This window comes from Pimephales promelas, chromosome 24 (genome assembly GCF_988280905.1).
Source record: "Pimephales promelas chromosome 24, fPimPro1.hap1.1, whole genome shotgun sequence".
NCBI classification, from domain to species: domain Eukaryota; kingdom Metazoa; phylum Chordata; class Actinopteri; order Cypriniformes; family Leuciscidae; genus Pimephales; species Pimephales promelas.
Genome location: NC_142792.1, coordinates 22,496,870 through 22,502,869, shown reverse-complemented (window position 1 = coordinate 22,502,869; position 6,000 = coordinate 22,496,870).

Below are 6,000 nucleotides of genomic sequence, written 5' to 3'. Positions count from 1 at the left end.
GAGGCCAGAATTTCGTCTTAACAGGCAAACACTGATCTACATCATCAACACACTCCATGAGGATCGTGATCATGGTTGGGCTCAGGATATAGAAATTCTAGTCTTCCTATTCTGGCTCGCAAGTGCAACATCTTACCGGGCATTTGATATGCCCCGTTCAACAGTTCACATGATTGTACACAAAGTCTCAAAACTGCTCCTCAAAATCAAATGCAAAACAATTCACTTCCCATCTTTAGAGCAGCGGTTCCCAACCTTTTTCCTTTGGGAACAAGACTAATCATAATGTCAGCATAAACACATAATGCTAATGTCCACCTTGGGCTTGCATGCCTTTGACTAGTGATGGAATGTCAGGTGTAATGCCAGTGATAGCCAGTCTAAAATCGCTGTGAACGTCCAGTCTGTTGCGTGACTTTGTTTTTATAGTCACAAGGGCACTGAAGGCTGTCTCAGAGAGGTAGGTGGTACTAAAAGGAAGAATGATCTTTGTACTGGCATAGTTTGCAAGTTTAGGTGCGACAACAGGTCCCCTGGCTATCCAAAGCCTTTTGTATCCGTTCTCCTGGAAGTACTTTTTTGACAGTGAATCAGTTTGTAGTTCAGCGAGCTCATCTTCACAGCCAAGATATTACACATCTTCAAGCCTGGATGTGAACGAATCCATAACCCACGACTCCTTGGATAATGTGTCAACATCCGCAAAGCGGGACTTTAATTCCTCCCATAGTGAAGTCATGTGACGGCAAAACTCGGCGCGCAAAGACGCACTCACGGTACCCCCAGAATGTTGAAGCAGCAGTGGAAAGTGTTGTAAATGCCCCTGTGACAGTTTTCCAGCCCTGTACTCCAGCTTGCGCATAAAAACATAGATTGCTTCTTTGCACTCCAGGATGTTTGACTCAGAGCCCTGCAGTCTCTTGTTGGTCTCATTATAAAGAGTGAATATGTCGGCAAGGTATGCAGTTTTGATCCAGAACACATCAGTCAGCTTTGATTTGGCAGAAATTCCAAGATTTTGTCCTGCAGTTCTAGAAATCGCACAAGCACTTTGCCACGTGAAAGCCAGCGCACCTCCGTGTGTAGCAGTAGAGTTTGGTGCGCTTCATCCTCACACAGTTGTGCAAATAATCTCTGGTTGGTAGGGCGAGCTTTAATGAAGTTTACGACTTTTACAACTGTTGCCAGTGTGTCACCAAGGTCTTTGGACAGTTTTTACTGGCGAGTGCCTGGCGATGTATCATACAGTGGAAAATTACACAGCATGGAGCCTTTTCCATCAAACGGCTGTTAAATCCCTTATTTCTACCCATCATCGCGGCAGCTCCATCCATGCAGCAAGCGACGATATTTGTGTAGGGCAGATTGTACGATGTCAGGTATGAATCAACAGCCGTAAAATTATCCTGACCTGTAGTTGTTGTGGGTAAATTAGTAGACATAAGTATGTCCCGTTTCAACTCATCTCCGTCCACATACTGTACATACACGATAAGCGCAGACTCTCCCGTTACTGTGGTCGTTTCATCCAACTGTATTGGAAATTGGACTTCTCTAAGCTTTTGTGCAACTGCATTTTAACAATTCTGTCTTTAACTGTGTTGTTAGAAAGTCGGACAGATTTATCCTTTTCAGCTGCTTGCGGGCCACATAGTCCCTCCACTATTTTAATGCAGGCGGGTTTGATTAACTCCTCTCCAATATTATGCGGCTTTTTTGCCTTGGCAATCAACAGTGAACACTCAAAGGAAACTGTAGTGGCCTTCTGTAAATCACTACCTGCTCTTTCGAATACTTTTCTGATGTCTGTCGATCTTTTTGACAGAGCCATCTCTTTTTTCTCTCTCTAAGAATTCCTTATCTTTGCCGATTTCTCTGGATGCTTCGTTTCCTGGTGTCTTTTCATCTTGCTTGGTGGTTTCATGCTGTCGTTTGCCAGTTTTCCACCACAAAAGATACATTCTGGTCGAGACTTGTCTTGGCCTGCAATAAAACCAAAATTTATGTAGGTTTTGTCATAGTGTCTTAACTTTTTCTTCGCTTCTGATGAAGAATCGCCGCATTTACGTTTCTCTGCCATTTTCTTTTGATTTTGCCGTTACTACGACAACAAGCACATTGGGCAAGTGACGGTGAGCGCGCAAAATTTAAATAATTATTTTATATAAGAGATCATTTTTGACTGCCTTATCTTGGCATTGTAAGCATAAATATTTTTTTAACTTTAAAAAAAAAAAATGTATATAAAATTATTAGTGAAACATTTTATGCATCTCTGTACACTCTGGCACGCCCCTGAGGAGGGTGCGGGCCCCAGGTTGGGAACCAATGCTTTAGAGGAGCTAGAGGAAATCGGCACAGGCTTTGCAAATCTGGCTGGCAGCGCTGTCTTTAGTACAGTTGCTGGTAGCATTGATGGTTGTCACATAAGAATTAAACCTCCATCTGCTGATTCTATGTGCTACTTGAACAGAAAATTATTTTATTCAATACAGTTACAAACACTCTGTGATCACCAAGGTAAGTACCTGGACATTTTTGTGGGTTATCCCGGATCAGACCATGATTCCCGAGTGCTCAGAAACAGCACTATCTATTCAAGGGCACTGTACCCACCAGAGGGATACCACATTTTAGGAGATGGGGGTTACCGCTGTCTTAGCCACCCAATCTCTCTCATCACTCCATATAGAGAGCCACTACAAAATCAAAGTCAGCGTCGCTTCAACTTGCACCATGCAAAAGCTCAATCCATCATTGAGAGATCCTTTGGCATTTTGAAAACACGATGGCGGTCACTTTTCTTCAAGGCCCTTAAAGTCAAGCCAGAATTTGCTCCGGAGGTCATCACTTGTTGTACTATTCTGCACAACATCTGCATCACAAATGGTGATATCATAGAGCCAGAGGAAGGACAACTGAATGGCGATGATCCTGATGACCTGCAAGTGAGAGAGCCACAGAGTGGAGAACACACCAGAGACCGCTTGGCTGCAGCCGTTTCTGCTCCAGATGATGATGATGATGATCTGCCTCCAGCACTAAGACATCATGATTAGTTATAAAACATGTTACAACCACATTTATATAATAGTTAGATATGTTTAGTTAGCATGCAATTAAATAAAAAACTAAACAAGTGTAATTATTTGAGGTTAGTTATGTATTAGTAATTTTTTTCCAATTTACATTTCAGCTAATTTAAAACATGTATTGCAGTTCATTGTTATAAGTACTTGCCTTTACTTTAAAATCTTAATGTGTTCAGATGTACAATACATGATATTGTTAATTTTCTCTAACAGTTTATATTATTAGTAGTATTAAAACAAATTTAAACAATAAAAACAACAACATTCAAACTCAAAATTATTTATTTAAAAGAAAGGTTACATTTTATTTGACATATTTAAAAGAAAGGTAAGGTTTCGTTTTATTTGACATATTTAAAAGAAAGGTTACATTTTATTTCTTCTGTTCTTTCAGCTTCCCTCTTCAAAAACTCCAGTACTGGATCTTTTCTCTGCCTCTTTGATGGCCCTGCCTCGACACTCTCTCTCCTATCCTGCTGCTCTGGCTTCTTAAGGACTGAACCAACAGAACTCACTGCAGGAAGAATGGAGTCTTCCTCTGATGAGGCAATGAGGATGGGGGGCTGGATGGATGTCCTCCCATCTTTTGCCTCATCCATGAGGTCAAACCACTTCCATGTTCCTGCAGTGGACTCTCCTGATTCAGTCTCAATACCGGTTGTTGGCTTTCTTAGCTCCTAAAAATGATTTATAACCCAACAGATGAGTAAGAGTTTTGTTATAATACTAGGCAAAAAAAAAAAATCTATCTGCTTCAGTCATACACATTTTTATGATCATCTGCCATATTTGTGACCATCAGCGGGGCAAAGTAATGACAGTCAGTACAAACATGTGAACAGAGATGCTTTACATTACATCTTTACAGATCTCAAGCTAGCACAGACCTGACCAAATATAACATTCATAAACAATTATGTATATTTAATCCACAATACATCTCTGTATGGTTGAGCTCTCCATAAATTGGCACTATACATTAAAGGGTAACTAAACACCAAAACAACTTTTTTTAGTTAATGATCTGTAAGAATGGAGCTTCATAAATGCTGTTCATTGATTCGAGTACATTTTTTGACAATTGAGTATAAAGTGTTTTGATTTTCAAATATATGGTGTAAAAACGTCTGAGTGCTGCCCTCTTCAGGTTAAACGGAAAGCTCCTGCAGTAGGGGTACTTGCTGACGTAGCGAACTCTCAGACGCACTCTGTCACACCCTTGGTGCGAGCTCACCACGCCCTTGGCAGCCCCTGGTATAAAAGCATCTGGTTCCGTCAAAACTACTGTAGCGAGTCAGGAGTTGGATTTATGAGTATTGAAAACGATCAGGATAGCATATAATAGCATCTAGTTAGTTAATCCTCTGGGGTCGACAAACGAGCCGGTGCATTTTGCTGGATTTTTTCATATAGCGGCATAATATCAATATGAATATATGCCAGCGTGCGCTATTGAGATCAACTCGACGACATAACTCATCAGATGCCGGTCGCGATGCGGGAGTTAAGACCGCAGTTTGAGCCAGCAGCTCGAATGGATTTGGCCCTGTGTCTACATACAATTCACCCTCATCCACTTCAGGTGAAGGTGAAGGTGAGGGAGAAAAGTCCTCGACTTCAAATGGCCGCTCTGTTGCAAAGGCAGCTACTTGAGTCACTCCAGTCTCGCTCTATTTTAGAGTCTGACAGCAGCTGTCACTCACAGCGGGTCTCAGGTGCACGCCCCCTAGCCCCGCTGGGGTCTGCCCATTTTTTCAGCATTTTTCAAATATTGCTAGTGGGTGGAGTCAGGCTCTGACCAGGGGTTTAGTTACCCTTTAATTGGTGTGAAACGTCTGTAAAAGTTACATTTGGTCTCTAGCTTGAGATCTAGCTAGTTTTTTTTTCAGATACCACAAAGGGAGTAAAGTTACAAGCAAATATGTAAATAAATATTATCTTACCTTGTATTTGATTATCAGGCTGTTCTTTTAAAAATGATAAGTCTTATGTCCTCATCTGTCCCTAAAGCAGTTCTTAATTTTCTAAGACCTAACTTTAGGTGAATATTGTACGTACAGTTTACTAACGTTGTTGTTGTTGACTCACTCCGGTGTTGCCATCCGCCATCTTTTTTTCTTTTTCTTGCTCTATCGCCTTATCGTGTTGGACTTGGGAAATGGCGCTCCAACGAGTACATCGGATGTACACTCAAAATCAGAGAGGATTGTGGGTATAAGTAGTGAACGAATGACGTTCACGCAGAATTTGAAAACCATTACAAAATGGCCGACACCCTAGTGCACTATATAGTGGATAGGGAGCGATTTCAGACACAGCTCTTGTCTTTGCAGACAACGGTGTTGGGCATGAAGTGGAGTGGAGAAGATTACAAATTGAGATTTAAAAAAATAATAATTATCTTGTTTTATAACAGTTTACATTATAGTTTTTTTCAATAATAATAATAATAATAACAATAATAATGTTATGTTTTTTTTTAAGTATTAAATGTAAATACTGTTCCTGAATAAAAATTCTGATTGGCTAACAGCGTTTTTGTTAATGTTTAAGTTATTAAAAAATTAATCTAAAAATATGGATTGCGTGCTGATTTATTATACAATATGGATGATTTATTTAATGATGCCTGAAAGTGTGAATGTGTAAAAAATAAATGATGAAAGGGACGTTAGGGGAACCTTAAAAAGACGATCTATTTCCATAACGAAAACTTTCATGGTTAATCAAAAACTTACACGTTACAACGTAGGCTGGTCTGGGAACCAAAATGTGTTAGCTGTGTAGAACAAGGTTTTGATCCATTGAAATATTAATCCAGTATTCATTAAATTATTAATCACCGTTGTCCGTTATTTTAAATTATGACTCAAAACTGTCCGATGCGCAGCGGTGCGGTGCTATTGAT